Source organism: Callorhinus ursinus, unplaced genomic scaffold (assembly GCF_003265705.2).
Source record: "Callorhinus ursinus isolate GAN/ISIS: 27379988/994484 unplaced genomic scaffold, GSC_fseal_2.0 scaffold67, whole genome shotgun sequence".
NCBI lineage: Eukaryota > Metazoa > Chordata > Mammalia > Carnivora > Otariidae > Callorhinus > Callorhinus ursinus.
The window spans coordinates 4,704,744-4,724,127 of record NW_027397129.1 but is presented as its reverse complement, the minus strand read 5'-3'; the positions used below and the strand labels follow the sequence as shown (position 1 = coordinate 4,724,127).

The 19,384-nt window shown below is 37.4% G+C and overlaps 1 pseudogene; it reads right to left on the bottom strand.

Annotated features, from left to right (window-relative positions):
* Window positions 1-10,842: 10,842 nt before the first annotated feature.
* LOC112824732 (kelch domain-containing protein 2 pseudogene) lies at window positions 10,843-12,160 on the bottom strand (annotated as a pseudogene).
* Between the last annotated feature and the right edge of the window lie 7,224 nt (window positions 12,161-19,384).

The window sequence follows — 19,384 nt, the reverse complement described above, 5'->3', positions numbered from 1 at the left end:
TAATACCCATCACCAGGCTAACCCATCCCCTCACCCCGTCCCCTCTAGAACCCTCAGTTTGTTCTCAGAGTCCATAGTCTCTCATGGTTCATCTCCCCATCTGACTCCCCCCGTCATTTTTCCCTTCCTGTTATCTTCTTTTTTCTTTCTTTTCTTTTTTTTAACATATAGTGTATTATTTGTTTCAGAGGTACAGGTCTGTGATTCAACAGTCTTACACAATTCACAGCGCTCACCATAGCACATACCCTCCCCAATGTCTATCACCCAGCCACCCCATCCCTCCCACCCCCCACCACTCCAGCAACCCTCAGTTTGTTTCCTGAGATTAAGAATTCCTATCAGTGAGGTCATATGATACATGTCTTATCTTATCAAAAATCTTCTCTTGTACCAAGGAGGAGAGTGAAGTCTTTAAGAAGCATAAAGTGGGAAGGATGTGATATTTAGATTTCCAATCAGTAAAGGGATGCAAACTAAGTCTATTGCCAATAAATGCATTTGGAATGCATTTCTCCTCAAGTGATATTTATCAAGCGCCTATATATGCTTGGAGCCATGCTAAGGACTACACAATACAAATTAAATAGGTGTGGTCCTGGTTATCTGCCAGTTTACATCTTCCTTTGATTCAAATGCTATAACAGAGTGCTTAGAAGGCCAAATCAGATCATAAAGGTTATATCTCTCTCCTTGAAGGATAAGCTATTGAGGTTACTCTTTATGTGCTGGGCTGGGTGAGAGATGCAGATGTGGCAAGGTCACTCTGTGCCTTTCCTCTGCTAATTATTTGCAAAGGTGTCTAAGCATCTGATGCTTTAACTAGAAATTCCATAAAACGTTTTTGTTAGTATCTGCAGCCAAGGGAAGAGAACATTAATCTTTGTGTAGTCCTAGAGCTGGTAGTTTGAAAGAGCGACTACCCCCTGTGCACTTTACCCTAGAATCTTTGAGGTAGATTTCTTCACTTCTATTAAAAATCAAGTCATAAACATAGATATGCTCTCTGCTAGTCACAACCATGGACTTATGAGTCTTGTAGTTTGTTAAGTTACTTGGAGTAACCATGTGGTATGGTAGGATGGGTAAAGTTCCAACCGAAAGTTAGAAAGCCTGGATTTTAGTCCGGGCTCAGACCCTAAATAGATGGTTAAGTAGACCAAGTCATTTTACATCTTGGCTTTAGTATCATCTCAAAATTAAGAAATTGGAGATATATATTTTTCAGTTTTAGTATTCCATGGAACATGTGAACTGACACTATGTGGGAGTCATGCAGTGATCTAAGAGACAGTGAAAGGTGAGGGGAGGCATATTTCTTTATTCTATGTCTCCATAATTTATTCTGAAATCTGGGTGATAACCACTTTTGAATTCAAATATTAAAGAAATCAACAAGTGATCTAATTAAGATTGAAAAAATGTAGTCCAGAAGCCTAAGAGGAATAAGTTTTTGTTCAAGAATAATAACTAAAGATACAAATGACAAGATAGAATTTAATTTTACATTCTGGACAGGTAACATGATTTCAAATGTAAACTTTGGGGAATAGGGTATCTGTCCAACCAAAATCATTAGAAGTATATTTTGCTTTGCTCTCCTGAAGAAAAGGAGAGAACCATTTGACCTCATCTTCTTTCTTTTGGATACCATGGTCAGCAGCAAATGGAAAGAGTCCGGCTGGAAGATGTCCACTGAATCTTGAAGGAAAGCAACAAGCTTAAGATGAGGGCATATGGAATGGCTTATTTCAATAATATAGTAATATATTGTCTTCTCTTTTTCTTTAGTAGAGTAAATATTTCTGAATCCCATGTGTGAGGAAAGAAATATATTTTGGGTATTAAATCTTTAGTAAAATCCATTTTCCCCTTTAGAAACTGGTTTTCCCAGCATATGTCTCTGAAAATGTTGTTTATTATTCCATCAATTGATTAAAAATATAATCAAAGGATGTTAGAATTGGGAAGGACCTTAGCAGTTGAAGAGTTCAATCTATTTATTCTCCAGACAAAGAAGTCCTATCAACAGAAGTGACTTACCCAGGTTCTTACAATTTTCATTAACAGAGATAGGATTAGAATCTAGCATGAACTGTGAAAAATTGAGATGGAAGAGGGAGACAGTATGGCAAGTAGAAAAACAAAAGGAACGAAATCTGAAAGAAGAAACCGTACTATGTCTAATCTTTATCTAAAATAAGGGTCAGCAAAAAACATCCACAGACCAAAGTCAGCTCATGGCCTGTTTTTGTACAATCCTCAAGCTAAGAATGACTTTTGCATTTTTAATGGGTTGTTTAAAAAAAGAGAGAGAACATGTGACAGAGACCATATGCAGTCCATAAAACCTTTAATATTTACTACCTGCCCCTTTACAGAAACATTTGCTGATCCCTGTTTAAAACACTACAGAGACCACACACATAGTATATCTAAGCAAAATCCCAAATGACCTTCAGAAAAATCCCACAGTGACTGGATTTGTCCAGGAACAGTTTGCTTTATCCATGTTCCAATCCAATCCACTCTACCCAATACTCTGACCACACAGACCAGAAGAGATATTTTTTTCCAGAAACCACCAGGATTTTATTGTCAATAAGAGTATAACATTCAGAATATGTCTAAGGCTCAGATAAGAAATTATGAATTTTTTACTCTCCTTCCCTCCTATAGTTTTCAGTTTCACATTTTGAAGACTTTTGAAGACTTGCCAGATTCTACTGTGTTTATTTTCTCATTCTCTGTCTCTGAAGAAGTTATTATTGTGTTGAAACATTAAATTGCCAATAGTCAACAAGTTTTGATTTACAAAATGGCAATGTCTTATGGTTCAACTTAATGTCTAGCTTTCTGGTCACCTTATCTTCTTAAACTCTTGTCTTTCATCATTTTGATACATTTTGCCTTTCAATAATTATTTTATCTGTGCTTATCCTACTTCCCACTTGTCTAGAGCTTCCTTATAAAATGAAGATTTAGTTTCTAAATTTACAGACTACCATTTGCAAGATCTTAATTTACTGAAGCTACTCTGAATACTTCACTTAAAGTGTACTTATCTAGCCTTTACTATCAACAGGCATACCCAGTGGTATCAATGCATTTAACTGGTGAATAAATAACTTCTATTGCCAGTTTGGGATCATCTAGTACCATGCAAGTGCAGTTCATTTGGAAAAGTGCATAACCTGTTTTTGAAAGAATTCAAACCAATTATCAGAATGTGGAATCTTCTGATTCAACCTTCATCACTCCTACCTTTGTTTATTTCAAGTAGTATTCAGTCAAACTTGCAGAAATGAAGCTTACTGTTAAGAAATACAGTCAATTAGAATTGGAGATGCTTTTTCTTGCCCATATATATGGTATCATGATGCAGCAATGCAGAGATAAAGAGGTCAGTAAATGTAGATTTCTTCTCACACAAAGAACTTAGTGAATATAGCTATTGATTATGCCGATGTATTTGAAGAGATAAATGAAAAATGAAATGTAAAAGACAGTATAGTGTAGAGGAGACCTGTTTAGTTTACTGTAGTGGTTTAGAGCATGCAATTTGGAATTGGTTGAATCTGGATTTGAATCCCAGCTCCTTCTCCTACTGGATATATATAATTTGGGCATATTATTTTATCTTTATTTCCCTCTGTAAAATGGAGATACCACTTATCCTATAGATTTCTGGTAAATATTAAAGGAAATAATATATGTAAAATAAGCATTCAATGATATTTTGTTAATATTAGTAGAAACAGCAATAATAATGGTAACATGGATGATATTGAGATTGATGAGAATCCTTAAGTTTATTAAGATCTGAAATGCTACAGAAAAAGAAATTAGGTAAAGTCACTAAAATATTAGAAGAAAAAACTCAAGAAATGAATTCAAAGACGATATATGTTACCTAAAGTTCATAAGAACTACAGTGCTAATTCAGTAACTGAGATAAGCAGGAAGAGGACAGAAATTTTTATAACATTTACTTATTAATTTTCTCATTTGCTCACTCTTTCAATATATGTCTTTTGAGTATCTGCAATGTTCAAGAGACTATACTAGCATGGGGAAAAGAACAGAATATATAAGAGAAAGTGTGTACACTTAAGAGTATTGTAGACCAGAGATTTGTGAATTTTATGAAATCTTGCATAGAATCCTGATTGAAAACATTAAAAAAGAGGAGTTTCTCTGATTAAATAGGAAGTAAAAGGACAGGAAAGCACATACACTTAATGTTCCCCTTTCTTTCACCCATTCCAGGGTGTCCATTGGCACCTCCACTAACCCTAAATTTTATGAAACAAAGTTCAAAAACCATTGATTTAGTCTGTTATAAAGATATTTTGCATAAAACCCCAGTTTTAGGGTTCTTTCTTTGGTCTAGAACACTGGTAGCCCCTCTAAATTCATACATTATACTAGGATCATAATACAGTAGGCTATTTTCCAATTCTGTATCCATAATTACATTATTTATCTGTTCTCCTAGCAAAAGCCAATGAAAAACAAGACAGAAGACTAACAAACTTTAATTAGAAAGGGAAATGCTATCAGTCAAATTTGAAAATTTTTGGTAATGTCTAGAACAGGCCTGGCAAGCTCCAATATAAGGAACCTAGATAGCTAGAAGTTGAATGGATGTGCTAGGCAAGAAAGAAATGAAAATAGGGTGGGAAAGAATGTTTGATGTCCCTCAAAATAATTTGTCACCACACACCTTTTTTTCTGACAACTTCATGATGAAAGGAAATTCATTTTTCCTGTCTTTCATATCAAGGAAGAACTCTAAAGTGAGTTAAGTTGAAACCATGTATATGGCTCATATCACAAAACAAAAATGTATTAAGATGGCATTTAAACAAAGGAAAGGTGTTAGAGAAGCATTCTTAGATTTGATCAAATCAGTAAACAGGGGGAAATAGCAACATCTCAATATATAGGAAGGAAAGGCTGGTGGCAGGTTATCCTAAGGGGTTTTCAAATTTTTAAAAAGTCCCAATTTTGAGAAAGTAACCCTTGGAAGCAATTTCTAAATAGATAATATAGCACCTATTGTAGGCATAATAGATGCATTAAATATAAATAACAAATATATGCCTCTGAAGTCTGCTAGATACAATGCTCTGAGATATCAAAATAAATAGTAGGGAACATTTTACCTTACCATCAAAGCAAATAGGAAAAATCAAAACTGATGCCTTCTCCCCTCTATTCATAGAGAGCTTTGTCAGTACAAACTTAGCCACAAACGGATATGTTGTGTTTCCTTGCCTCTAAGCCTTTGTATATGCTCTGAATCATCACTTCTCCTCTCACTACTATTATCAACTCTTGAATATCTCTCAAGGCCTAGGTTAGATTTCACTTTCAAACAACAATGACAATAGCAACAACAACAGCAAGTCCTTCTTTGGCTGCCTTCATCTCTCTGTGGCTCCAAGGCCTTGCTGGCTGCATTTCCTTTGTGTTCCCTCTTATTATCTCACACCACATACCATATAATATTATAATTGTCCATTTAATTGTTGCTATCCCTTTACTAGACTATAAGCTCATTGAGGATAAAACCATCTGTTTTGATTATCCTTGTGTTCCCAGCATGGACATAGCCACACAGTAAATGAAATAAATAGAATGAAGAAAAGGATAAAAGAATAAATAAATAGTTCCACATATCAGTGACTGCAAGGCTACCTTTGTGTATGATATAATTTAAACGGTGCTAGAACAAATCTTTTCCCTAAAATAATTCCCTCACCAATTTTTCGGGGGGATCTCATTTTCCATTATTTACAATCTGGATTACGAAGACCATTTGCTATTCTAAAGCCCTATTATGATTACACAAATGTATCTGGATAAAAGTAATATGTTAACAGAGTTTCCACCTTGTTAGACATATGAGTCTTGAGCAATGACACATACAAATAAGATTGTAGAGCAACATTGTCCAGTAGAATATTTTTATAACCATAACAATGTTGTTAGTACAACTGAGAAACACAATTTTTAATTTTATTTCAAATTGAATTAATTTAAATTTAATAAAATTTAATAAAAAATTAATAACATTTTAATTTATTAAATTAAATATACTGGCCACTGAATACAGTGCAATCCTTAGAGGGGATAAAACACTAAAAGGAGGAATGCTTTTCAGAGGACATGAAAAGCATTATGAAGACCTTCAAAGATTACCCTGTAAATTTCACAAGTCCAGCTTTAGTTCAGAAAAAAAATGAGTTGCATAATACATGACAATAACAAAGCCAGAAAGGAACCAAAGATTTGAGAGTTAGATGAGCCACAACACACATAGCTGGCATGGAGAATACTATTATTTCATCAACCCTATATTCAAGAAGCCATTAGATTGGCCAAATCTGGAAAGAATTACTACATTTTCTGAGACTGAAATGCCAGCACATAGCACCAAACTTAAATTTTCTTTATGTCATTTGATTAAAGTTAATTAAATTTAAGACCTCAAATTTATTAGAGCATTTTTTCTTTTGAATTTAATTCATTTTTCTACTCGTCCTTGTTTTTAGCATTTTTTTAAAGATTCTATTTATTTATTTGACAGAGAGAGAGAGACAGCAAGAGAGGGAGCACAAGCAGGGGGAGTGGGAGAGGGAGAAGCAGGCTCCCCATTGAACGGGGAGACTGAAGTGGGGCTCAATCCCAGGACCTTGAGATCATGACCTGAGCCAAAGGCAGACACTTAACCGAATGAGCCACACGGGCACCCCTGTTTTTAGCATTTTTAATGTTGAATCATAGTATGCTGACATTTTCCATAATGCTTAATGACATATGATAACTTTGCAACCAGAAACACAGACCATTTAGGAGGCAGTTAATGAATGGAACAGTCACTGGAATCAATAAATACACTGGTTCATTCCTAAGTTTAAGATAAATCTTTCATGTGTGCAAATAGCTTATCTAATAACTTTACTTTTTACTAGTGTGCAGAAACTTCAGATATGAAAATTGTGATGTTCTTTTACTTTCTGTAATTTGGGATTATTACATGTGCTTAATGTCCATAATTTATGACTGTGTAAATGCTCATAAAATATTTCATCTTTGGGCGCCTGGGTGGCTCAGTCATTAAGCGTCTACCTTCGGCTCAGGTCATGATCTCAGGGTCCTGGGATCGAGTCCCACATCGGGCTCCCTGCTCTGCAGGAATCCTGCTTCTCCCTCTACCACTCCCCCTGCTTGTGTTCCTGCTCTCACTATCTCTGTCTCTGTCAAATAAATAAATAAATAAAAATCTTTAAAAAAAATTTTTCATCTTTGCTGGCTGCTAAATGTGTGGTTGAGAAATGTAAACTTATAAAAGTTAAAGGTGGCAAGGAATGCAAATAGAATAAATTGAAACAAAGGCCATTCCTACACTGATACATTGTAAGATACATATTAAGGACTGGTTTTAGCATTTGTCTGTCAGAATACATATGTAGATAGATAGATAGATAGATAGATAGATAGATAGATAGATAGATAGATAGATAATCTTTTTACATAAATATCAGGGTAATTTTCCTGCTCTACTTTCGTGCACCCAAAGCTGAAATATCAATTGATTTAGCGACTTCAGTCAAGTAACCAGTTAAGTGAGGAAAAAAAAAATCATTAAGCCAATAGTTTGGCTAATGACTGAATGACTCAATTGACCAGTTAATTGAGTCAGAGGTGTTGTTCTACAAGCCTCAAATCGAGTATCATTCTTTTTGATAAAAAGAACAAAGTTGAAATGGAACAATTTTTGTTTGTGATTATATATATATTCATACCAATTGCATTAAAATCTGACTTGAAATTACAGCCATATCAAGAGTGTTTAAAAATGAACATACTTCTATGAAGTTAAAGCTATGGCTGTTCATATGCTGATAATAGGACTTAAGGTGTAGGAATATTTTATCAAAAAAAATTTTTTTTTTTCAAATCAACCAACATGGTCTTACTTCTCTGTGCAAGATCAGCTTAAAGCCCAGAAAATATTTGCTTTCCCTGTCATGCTAACATGTTGAAGAACTGAGCTACTGAGTTTATGAAATATTATGTTTGGAAACCTTTTCAATTCCCTCTTGTCTCTGGGACCATGTAGATGCAGACTAAATTCAAATAGATTGAGATAAACAATTAAAATTAGCATCTACCTAAGCCTAAATCTAAATCTTCTTTCAAAGTGCAAAGTGATTCTCTGGAGAGTCACTTTTTCACCAGGTTCAATTCACCATTATCCATCTCTGTGACCCTGTAAGCATAGTAAAGCTCATATTTACATGTCACAGGTTATTAAATATCTCCCGGTAAGGCAAGGAAATTATATACTGACCATGGATTCTACAACTACTGCATACACCAGATATAATGGGGACAGAAACAACTGTGGGCTCATCAGTCTATTTATACCCAGTTTATGCTAGGGTAAATTATTTGAGAAAGCATAGCTTACTTGATAAAGAATGACATAAATTGCAACCTGGTCTCAAATTGCATTGCTCACTTAATAATATACGAATTTGGTCAAATTACTTAACTTCATTTATTTTAAAAAAGGAGATATATCTCGATTTTTTCTTTTTTTAATTACATTTTATTATGTTATGTTAATCACCATACATTACATCATTAGTTTTTGATGTAGTGTTCCATGATTCATTGTTTGCATATAACACCCAGTGCTCCATTCAGTACATGCCGCATACAATGACATTTACACATGAAATACATGATTTTGGACTTCTGGTTTGGCAAAGCAACACTTACAGACTTAGAGAACACTCATAGCAGTATTACTTTTCCCCAGGTTTTAGAGCTTCCCTTAATCTGTAATGTAATATGCCCCCATGATGTACTCAAATATTTAAAGGTTGAGGCATTACTACAAGAATGTCCTAACACCTTCATTTTATCAATAGTGAGGTAGCCTTGATGTTCTGAAGTTGGTGCCTCAAAAATCATTTTTCTGAATTATAATCTATTTTCAGATATATAATAGCACTGGGAATAACTCAATAACTTTGAATTTGTGTCTCAATAATCTTATATTTTTAAAGGGCAGTAACAATAATATTAATACATCCATAATTTATGCCTTGTCAGCCATTCAACCATCTGGTAATCCATTATCAGTCGTGGTTTAGAATTTTGTGACTTATAAGAAGTGATCTCTGAAATTCTGCTTTCTTTCTTTTTTCTTTTTTAATTTTACTTTATTATGTTATGTTAGTCACTATACAATCATCATTAGTTTTTGATGTGGTAATCCAAAATCCATTGTTTTCGTATAACACCCAGAGCTCCATGTAGTATGTGCCCTCCTTAATACCCATCAGTGGGCTAATCCATTCCCCCAGCCCCCTCCTCTCTAAAACCCTGTTTGTTTCTCAGAGTTCATAGTCTCTCATGTTTCATCTCTCCCTCCGATTTCTCCCCCTTCATTTCTCCCTTCCTTCTCCTAATGTCCTCCATGCTATACCTTAAGTTCCACAAATAAGTGAAACCATATGATAATTGACTTTCTCTGATTGACTTATTTCACTTAGCATAATCTCCTCCAGTCCCATCCATGTTGAGGTAAAAGTTGGGTATTCATCCTTTCTGATGGCTGAGTAATAGTCCATTGTATATATGGACCACATCTTCTTTATCCATTCATCTGTTGAAGGGCATCTCAGCTCTTTCCACAGTTTCACTATTGTGGATATTGCTGCTATGAACATTGGGGTGCATATGGTCCTTCTTTTCACTACATCTGTGTCTTTGGGGTAAATACCCAGGAGTGCAATTGCTGGGTCATAGGGTAGCTCTATGAGGAACCTCCACACTGTTTTCCAAAGTGGCTGTACCAACTTGCATTCCCACCAACAGTGTAAGAGTGTTTCCCTTTCTTCACAACCTCTCCAACGTCTTTTGTTTCTTGCCTTGTCAATTTTTGCCATTCTAACTGGTATAAGGTGGTATCTCAATGTGGTTTTGATTTGAATTTCCCTGATGGCTAATGATGATGAACATATTTTCATGTGTCTGTTAGCGATTTGTATGTCATCTTCAGAGAAGTGTCTGTTCATGTATTCTGCCCATTTTTTGACTTGATTATTTGTTTTTTTGGTGTTGAGTTTGAGAAGTTCTTTACAGATCTTGGATACCAGCCCTTTATCTGTAGTATGATTTGCAAATATCTTCTCCCATTCTGTGGGTTGCCTCTTTGTTTGGTTGACTGATGAAGTCCCAAAACTTCATTTTTGCTTTTGTTTCACTAGCTTTTGGAGATGTATCTTGAAAGAACTTGCTGTGGCTGATGTCAAAGAAGTTACTGCCTATGTTCTCCTCTAGGATTTTGATGGATTTCTGTCTCACATTAAGGTTTTTCATCCATTTTGAGTTTATCTTTGCGTATGGTGTTAGGGAATGGTCGAGTTTCATTCTACTGCATGTGGCTGTCCAATTTTCCTAGCACCATTTATTAAAGAGACTGTCTTTTCTCCATTGCATATTTTTCCTGCTTTGTCAGAGATTATTTGACCATAGAGTTGAGGGTCCATATCTATTCTGTTCCATTGCTCTATATGTCTGTTTTTGTGCCAGTACCATGCTGTCTTGGTGATCACTGCTTTGTAATATAGCTTGAAATCAGGCAACGTGATGCCCCCAGCTTTTTTTTTTTTCAACATTTCCTTGGCCATTTGGGGTCTTTTCTGATTCCATATAAATTTTGACATTGTTTGTTCCGACACTTTGAAAAATGTCATTGGAATTTTGATCGAGATGGCATTGAAGGTATAGATTACTCTGGGTAGCGTAGACTTTTTTTTGGTGTTAAATATATTTATTGTAAACTTTAGACACAAAAATAGGTTCTCTAGGCCATTCACATGCACATTAAAACCAAAAAGCTGCAAACTACAACAATGCATATAATTATACAAATGATGCCACCTTTTGATGTTTACAGAATTTCTGTCCATGCAAGGTGATCAGAGGCATTATATATGAAGCCTTAAGATCCTGAAGTGTTACTACCAAACCTCTGATTAACACTGTGAAGTACATGTTTTGGAAGGCAGTTCCATGAGTTGGCTACCATTTCTTTAAAGCAAACGACTGCTTTTAAGCTTTGCCTTACAAGAGATTTTGGTTGAACTGGAAATGTAAGTATTTCATTACTGTGTGCAGCTCTGTGATGGACAAGAAAGTTATTGGCACACCCACCAAACACAATTACTTCTTGTCACTGGCACAAGCTGTATGCCATAATTTTGGTTTTTCAGTATAGGGATGATTAAACTGTATCCATTCATTTTTACTGATGCAGTAAGTCCAGGCACCACTTAGTGGCTGTTTATCAGTGGTAAATCCTCCAAAGAGAAAGAGATGATCTGAAGAAACTGGTGTTAGTGGGTGCCAAGATTGGCCAACTGGGCATATGCCTTGTGGAATTAATTCATTCCACTCCCATATGGCCAGATTAAGATAGTGAAGATCATTCATTCTAGCATCAGTAGTCATAGGCTGACGCCAGATAAATGTTTCAGTGTCGAAAATATGTACATGATCATTCCATCCTCTTGGGTGGCTTGAATTCCAAAAAGATGTTTCATCAAATTCAAAAGTTTCCAATACTTTATCTTCAGGTAAGTATCCATAACCTCCAAAAAATATTAACTTGTTTTTATATACCCAGATACCAAGTTTGTCCTTTGATGATGGAGGAATGCCTCAGCAATCAATCCTTTCCCACTGTAATACTCTGTCAACAGACCTTGAATCCAGCATGTAGAACTTATTTGTATTGCCTCTTGAATGGTGTCCTCCAAACAAGTAGAGCACCCTGTCTACACACACAGCACAGCTTCCTCACATGGAAGGAGGAACATCTCCTTCCCTGTTAATTTCTTTCCATCTTCCAGGCTCCATACTGTAGATCCATAGTTCTTCTCTAGGCAGGTAAAAGTCATATAATCCTCTGACTTGATTACTCTTCTAGCCACCCCAGAGGAACATGTGGTTCCAACGCCCATGGCTACGTGGCTATTGCTCTTGGCGGGCAAGCGAGCTCCATGGACTCATAGCCCTCATAGGCTGGTGCCAGTAAGTCGTCTACCTGCACATCCTTGTTGCCATCAGCCATCTTGAGGCTGCATTTTTGTTCACCAATAATCCTCACACCAGAAAGGGGGTAAGAGACAAAGGAAAAGGAAGAAATGCACAGCCGCGAGAGGCGAGCAGAAGGCAGTGGCAAAAGGGACTGCTTGAAGGCCACTCGCTGGCCGACAGCTCGCCACCGGTGCCCTCCCAGCCTTCCTCAGCAAGGACAGCCTCTCTGTTGCCTGGGCTGCACCGTGGGGTCATGGGCTGGGGGCGGCAGCTGGGGCAGTTGACCTGGCCAAAAGGGGGTCTACTTGGGGCCAGGACTAGCTTCCAGCCTGCCCACCCCGCTTCCACCTTGCCTTTGGACGGCGCCGGACCCGGCCCTTGTTTAGCTGGGGGCGGAAGCACCCATTCCGCTAAAGCCGCCTGCAGGGTTCTAGCATAAACATTTTAACACTGTTTATTCTTCCGGTCCATGAGCATGGAATGTCTATCCATCTTTTTGTGTCTACTTCAATTTCTTTCATGACTGTTCTGTACTTCCTAGAGTATAGATTCTTTACCTCTTTGGTTAGGTTTATTCGGAGGTATTTTATGGTTTTTGGTGCTATTGTAATGGAATTCTTTCTCTAATTTCTCGTTCTATAGTTGCATTGGTAGTGTATAAGAAAGCAACTGATTTCTGAGCATTGATTTTGTGTCCTGCCACATTACTGAATTGCTGTATGAGTTCTAGTAATTTGGCGGTGGAGACTTTTGGGTTTTCCACATAAAGTATCATGTCATCTGTGAAAAAAGAGAGTTTGACTTCTTCTTTGCCAATTTGAATACGTTTTATTTCTTTTTGTTGTCTGATTGCTGTTGCTAGGACTTCTAGTACTATGTTGAACAATAGTGGCAAAGAGTGGGCATCCTTGCCCTGTTCCTAATCTTAAGGGAAAGGCTCTCATCTTTTCCCCATTGAGGATGATGTTTGCTGTGGGTTTTTCATAGATGGATTTTATGAACTTGAGGAATGTTCCCTCTATCCCTATACTCTGAAGAGTTTTATTCAGAAAAGGATGCTGTATTTTGTCAAATGCTTTTTCTGCATCAATTGAGAGGATCATATGGTTCTTCTCTCTCCTTTTATTAATGTGTTCTATCACACTGATTGATTTGTGAATGTTGAACCACGCTTGCATCCTGGGGACAAATCACACTTAGTTGTGGTAGATGATCCTTTTAATGTATTGTTGGATCCTATTAGCTAGGATTTTGATGAGGATTTTGGAATCCATATTCATCAGGGATATCGGTCTGAAATTCTCCTTTCTGATGGGATCTTTGCCCGGTTTGGGGATTCAGGTAATGCTGGCCTCATAGAATGAGTCTGGAAGCTTTCCTTCTGTTTCTATTTTTTGAAACAGCTTCAGGAGAATAGGTATAATTTCTTCTTTGAATGTTTGGTAGAATTCCCCAGGGAATCCATCAGGCCCTGGACTCTTGTTTTTTGGGAGGTGTTTGATCACTGCTTCAATCTCGTTACTGGTTATTGGCCTATTCAGGTTGTCAATTTCTTCCTGTTTCAGTATTGGCAGTTTATAGGTTTCCAGGAAGGCATCCATTTCATCAAGATTGTTCAGTTTATTGGCATATAGTTGTTGATAATAATTTCTAATAATTGTTTCTATTTCCTTAGTGTTAATCATGATCTCTCCCCTTTCATTCATAATTTTATTAATTTGGGTCCTTTCTCTTTTCTTGTGATTAGTCAGGCCAGTGCTTTATCAATGTTATTCTTTCAAAGAACCAGCTTCTAGTTTCATTTATCTGATCTACTATGTTTCTGGTTTCTAATTCATATATCTCTATTCTAATCTTAATTATTTATCTTCTAATGCGTGGCTTAGGCATCGTTTGTTGCTTTTTCTGTAGTTCTTTAAGGTGTAGAGTTAGTTGGTGAATTTGGGATTTTTCTATTTTTTTTGAGTGAGGCTTGGATGGCTATGTATTTCCCCTTTCGGACTGCCTTTGCAATATCCCATAGGTTTTGGACCAATGTGTTTTTGTTCTCATTGGTTTCCATGAATTGTTTAAGTTCTTCTTTGATTTCCTGGTTGACCCAAACATTCTTGAGCAGACTGGTCTTTAGCTTCCAAGTGTTTGAATTTCTGCCAATTTTTTTCTTGTGATTGAGTTCCAGTTTTAAAGCATTATGGTCTGAGAATATGCCAGGAATAATCTCAGTCTTTTGGTATTGGTTGAGACCTGATTTGTGACCCAGTATGTGGTCTATTCTGGAGAAAGTTCCATGTGCGCTCGAGAAGAAGGAGTATTCTATTGTTTTAGGGTGGAATGTTCTCTATATACCAATGAGGTCCGTCTGGTCCAGTGTGTCATTCAAAGCTCTTGTTTCTTTGTTGATTTCCTGCTTAGATGATCGGTCTATTGCTGAGAGTGGAGTATTGAGGTCTCCTAAATTTAACGTATCAATATGACTTTTTATTTTGGTTAACAGTTGGCTTATGTAGATGGCTGCTCCCATGTCGGGGGCATAGATATTTACAATTGTTAGATCTTCTTGTTGGATAGACCCTTTAAGAATGATGTAGTGTCCTTCTGTGTCTCTAACTACAGTCTTTAGCTTAAAATCTAATTTGTCTGATATAAGAATTGCTACCCCAGCTTTCTTTTGAGGTCCATTGGCATGGAAGATGGATTTCTATCCTTCACTTTCAGTCTGGATGTATCTTTAGGTTCAAAATGAGTCTCTTGTAAACAGCATATGGGTGGGTCCTGTCTTTTTATCCAATCTGCAACCTTGTGCCATTTTACGAGAGCATTTAGGCCATTCACGTTGAGAGTGATTATTGAAAGACATGAATTTATTGTCATCATGTTGCCTGTGAAGACCTTGTTTTTATAGACTGTCCCTGTAAATGTCTGTTGTATATCACTCTTGGGGTTTTTCTCCTTTTATAGAACCTCCCTTAATATTTCTTGCAGGGCCAGCTGAGTGGTCACATATTCTTTTAATTTCTGCCAGTCTTGGAAGCTCTGCATCTCTCTGTCCATTCTAAATGACAGCCTTGCCGGATAAAGTATTCTTGGCTGCATGTTCTTCTTGTTAAGTACCCTGAATATGTTTTGCCAGCCTTTTCTGGCTTGCCAGGTTTCTGTGGTTAGGTCTGATGTTATTCTGATGTTCCTCCCTCTGTATATAAGGAATCTCTTCCCCCTAACTGCCCTTAAGATGGTTTTCTTAGTTCTAAGATTTGCGAGTTTTACTATTACATGCCAGTGTGTTGGCCTGTTTTCCTTGATCTTGGGAGGGGTCATCTCTGCCTCTAGGACACGAATATTTGTTTCTTTCCCCAGATTAGGGAAGTTCTCAGCTATGATTTGCTCTAATATATCTTCAAGTCCCCTCTCTCTCTCTCCTCCCCCTCTGGGATTCCAATAATTCTGACATTGGAACTTTTCATCGTGTCACTTATTTCTCTGGTTCCATTTTCATGGCTTCTGAGTTGTTTTTCCCTGGCCTCCTCTTTTCCCTTTTTATCTATTAAATTGTCTTCCAGGTCACTGATTCATTCTTCTGCCTCACTTACCCTAGCTGTTAGATTTTCTAGACTAGGGGTGCCTGTGTGGCTCAGTTGGTTCAGTGACTACTTTTGGTTCAGGTCATGATCCTAAAGTCCCAAGACTGAGTCCTGCATTGGGCTCCTTGCTCAGCAGGGAGTCTGCTTCTCCCTCTGACCCTCCTCCTTTTCATGCTCTCTGTCTCTTATTCTCTCTCTCTCAAATAAATAAATAAAATCTTTAAAAAAGGGGAGTATGTCAGAGGGGGAGACGAACCATGAGAGATGATGGACTCTGAAAAACAAACTGAGGGTTCTAGAGGGGAGGCGGGTAGGGGGATGGGTTAGCCTGGTGATGGGTATTGAGGAGGGCACGTTTTGCATGGAGCACTGGGTGTTATGAACAAACAATGAATCATGGAACACTGCACCAAAAACTAATGATGTAATATATGGTGATTAACATAACAATAAAAAATTAAAATAAAGCCCTAAAAAAAAAAAGAATAAGAAAAAAAATTTTTAGATTATATAGATTAGATTGGATCTCCTTGCTAGCATTTTTGAGTTCTGCCAATTCAGCTTTCATTTCTGCCCTTAGAAACTCTGTGTTGCCATTAATTGATTTCTCCATTCTAGCTATTGTCTTCACAATTGCTAGCCTGAATTCCATTTCCGACATCTTGGTTATATCTGAATCCATTTGTAAATCTGTGGCATAAGTCATAATCTCTGAGTCTTTCCTATTTTGGGGGTTCCTCCTCCTCGTCATTCTGTTGAGGGATGGTTGAGGGAATGTATAGAGTTCAAGTTATTGACCACAACCCAAGCAAGATGCACCTGTTTTTGAGGGACCTTAAGGTTGCTGACCTCTTGTTTTCCCAGGCTGTCTTCTAGGGGGAGGGGCCTGCCACACTGTTACTCAGGCAACCCTGTTTGGGCAGAGTTGACCTGCCCCCTGTGGCAGGGGATGTGCTCAGTGGGAACCATTTTTGGGGGGCTTTTGTTCTCTAGCTGCTTTCCTTCATGGCTTTCCACATCTCTTCCTAGAGTCAGAGCAGAAAACACCATTACCAACCCTCTGCCTCAGAGCAGAGAGATTGCAGTCTGTTCTTCAGTGAGCTCTCCAGGCCACACTATCTCCGTTTCTGTCTTGCTGCTATAAACTGCAGCATCCTGGGTTGTGTGCCCCTCAGCATGGCTCCCAGTCCTTGTCTCCAGGTCGGGGCACATCTCTGCCCTTTGTGCTTCTAGAAATGTCAGCCGCCCACAGTTTGCACATGCAGCCCTGCTGCTCCAGGTTTACGTGGTGAGGGGGGCCTGCCCTAAAGTCCTTTCCCCACCACTACCGGCCTGTGAGCCTGTGCCCTGTCCCCAGCGCAGGAGGCTATCACTCATGGGCAGCATAGGATCTCCACAGCCAGGCTCCCTCCCGCTGCTCTTTATCCTCTGATATCTGCCCACAGAATCATGGCTCCCCTCTTCCTACCTCGAAACCAACCACCTGCGATATTCTGTTTGTAGACATCCAGATCTTCTTACGTCTCAGGCTGATTTTGTTGGTATTCAGAGTGGTCTGGTAGATATCCAGCTCAATTCTGGGGACCAGTTGGAATAGGTTCCCCTACTCTTCCACCATCTTTTCCTCTCCCTGAAATTCTGCTTTCTATGTTGTAACCTCCTTATATTTGACATCCTTATATTTACTAAACTAATACTTAAATATCATCATGACTAAATGTCATTTAAATCCTTCCTACTTTTCAAATAACACTCCACTTTTAGTTTCATTAGCTTTGTTCTGGAAACCGCAGTCAAACATTTAAATAGTATTTTTCATAGCACATTAGAATTCTTAGTCCCCTTGGCTTTCTGCATATTTGCTGCATAGAATACTAAACTGAAATTTTCTTTTTTAAGATTTTATTTATTTATTTGACAGAGAGAGAGAGTGCATGGAGTGCAAGCAGGGGGAGTAGAAGAGGGAGAAGCTGGCTTCCTGGACCCTGAGATCGTGACCTGAGCCAAAGGCAGACACTTAACAGACTGAGCCACCCAGGTGCCACTAAACTGAAAATTTTCTAATGTCTGCTTTCTCTGCACTTTATATAGGTTGCTGAGCATTGGTAAAGAAAGTCAGAAAATTGTACTGATTAGGTTTGCCTTCATTTGGTCTTTCACTGCTGTTCAAGTATTCTTTCATTTATCTTTTCTGATGCCATTCTGTAATCTCTGCAACAGTTATTCTAAATCATTTCCACTTTCCTTAAATCTTCGGCCAAAACTCTATTTCCTCACTCAATAAATAACTAAATTTCTTACTTTATTGAGAAAGAAAAAAAAAAACACCTTGCATGAATTCACTTCTTGTCCCCACCTTCATCTCAAAGCTTCTCTGGATTTTCCTTCATTATCTTTTCCTTTTGTCTTATCTGTGAGGAAAATGTGTCCTTGTTCCTTTCCAACATTAATCCATCTGCCCATTCTTTTTGTTCTATTTTGGCACCATTATTTTATCTATTTTCCCCTTTTCTCATTCATCTTTGGTATTTCCCTGTGCCCACTAATGTACTCTGGTCTAGGAGAAACCAAAAGGAAGACAAACAAAAATAATAAAACTAATAAAGACTTTTTCTATGAACTGCTGTTCACTGAAGCTTATGGCATAAATCTAGCCTGCCTTCCACCACCAACCATCTCAAAAATATAATCTGTATTTACTTCTACTTGTTACCATCTACTTTTCAACCCACTTATGGTCAGGCTACTTCTCCCCCACCCTCTACTGAAACTATTTTTTTAAGTCACTAATCTCCTAAACACGAAATTTCAGTCTTTTCTTAGCCCTTACTCTGCTTGACCTCTCTGCAATCAATACAACACATTACAGTAACCCCTTTTTTTTGAAATTATCCTGCTCTCTTGGCTCACATAATTCCTCAGCTTTCTGAATTCTTCAACTATTGTGGTCATTTGTCTCTGTCTCTTCTGTTAATCCATTTTTTCCTGTTCCCTATATTGTAGATATGACCTAAAATTCTGTCTTTTGTCCCTTCAATTCTCTTTAAATAATCTCCATTATAACAATTTCATCCATGTGTATGATTTCAAATATCATCTCTTTTAAAATAATTTTTCTGATTTATAACTTCAGTAACAGCTTCCCTCTTTAGGTCTCAGAACCACAGTTCCAAATGCTGAATGAACATTTAAATGTTTTCACCTAGATAAGTGTTAAAACCTAAAACTCAACAAACCCAAAAGTTGGCTTACTATACTTATGTTCAGATTTCTGCATTTAATTATTTACATTTTCCATATCCCCAGGTTCATAAATTCATGAGTTATCTTTAATATTCTCACTCTACCTCAAACCACACTAGTCAATCCAAATTTCTTATTAATTTTATCTCTAAAGCATCTCTTTCTCTCTCCCTCTTTCTCTTCTCCTCTCTTATTTTCATTCTCACTACCATTATTTCTATTTAATTTTCTAATACCTCACATCTGAACATATCCCAATACCTTTGTAACCTGACCTCCAGTGTATTCCTATTCCAATCTGTTCAGAGTTACAAAAGTAAGGCTTCAGCCATTTTGTTCAATACCACAAGATATATGCTTTCTCCTTACCAAATGAATATAGTCCAAATTCCTTAGCCTAGTATGGGAATTCTTATATTTGATCTTAACCTACATTT